The following is a 1,069-nucleotide window of genomic DNA, read 5'->3' on the forward strand; positions in this document are numbered from 1 at the left end:
CTCAAGGGTAGGGCCGATTGGGGGGGTTGGGCACCGCCCCTTTCACTCACAGAGCAGGGCCAATCAGGGGGGTTGTGGCGGTGCCCCCTGTCACACACAGAGCAGGGTCGATCAGGGGGTTAGGGAGCTCCTCCCTGTCATGCACAGAGCAGGGCCCATCAGGGGGTTGAGGAACTCCCCCCTGTCATGCACAGAGCAGGGCCGATCAGGGGGTAAGGAGCTCCCCCCTGTCACTCACAGAGTAGGGCCGATAGGGGAGTTGGGGTACCGCCCCCTGTCACACACAGAGCAGGGCAGATCAGGGGGTTGGGGCGCTGCACCTTGTCATACTCAGGGCAGGGCCAATGGGGAGGTTATGGCTCTACCCTGTCACACACAGAGCAAGGCCCGTGGAGGGGGGTTGGGGCGCCACCCTCTATCACCCATAGAACAGGACCGATCAGGGGGTTGGGGCGCCGCCACTGTCACACTCAGGGCAGGGCCGATGGAGAGGTTATGCTCTACCCTATCAAACACAGAGCCGCAGGGCGATCAGGGGATTGGGGCGCCTTCCCCTGTCACGAACAGAGCAGGGCAGATTGGGAGGTTGTGGCCCCACCCCCTGTCACACACAGTGCCACAGGGTGATCAGGGGGTTGGGGAGCTCCCCCCTATCAGGCACAGAGCAGGGCTGATCAGGGGGTTGGGACGTCTTCCCCTGTCACGAACAGAGCAGGGCGGATAGGGAGGTTGTGGCCCTGCCCCCTGTCACTCACAGAGCCGCAGGGTGATCAGGGGGTTTGGGCGCTGCCCCTGTCACGCTGATCCCGGTGCCGGGAGCCTCGCTGCTCCGCTTATCCCGGTGCCGGGAGGCATATTACCCTTTTACTATATAGAATAGAGGCCTGGTGCATGGGTGGGGGCTGGCTGGTTTGCCCTGAAGGGTGTCCTGGATCAGGGTGGGGGTCCCCACTGGGGTGCCTGGCCAGTCTGGGTGAGGGGCTGAGGGCCGTTTTCCGGCTGGCGAGTGACTGAAGCTCCCAACCGCTCCTTTTTTTCTTTTTTTATTCTGGGCCAGCTTTAGCTCTGA

Source organism: Myotis lucifugus, unplaced genomic scaffold (genome assembly GCF_000147115.1).
Source record: "Myotis lucifugus unplaced genomic scaffold, Myoluc2.0 scaffold_169, whole genome shotgun sequence".
In the NCBI taxonomy this organism is placed as follows: Eukaryota; Metazoa; Chordata; class Mammalia; order Chiroptera; family Vespertilionidae; genus Myotis; species Myotis lucifugus.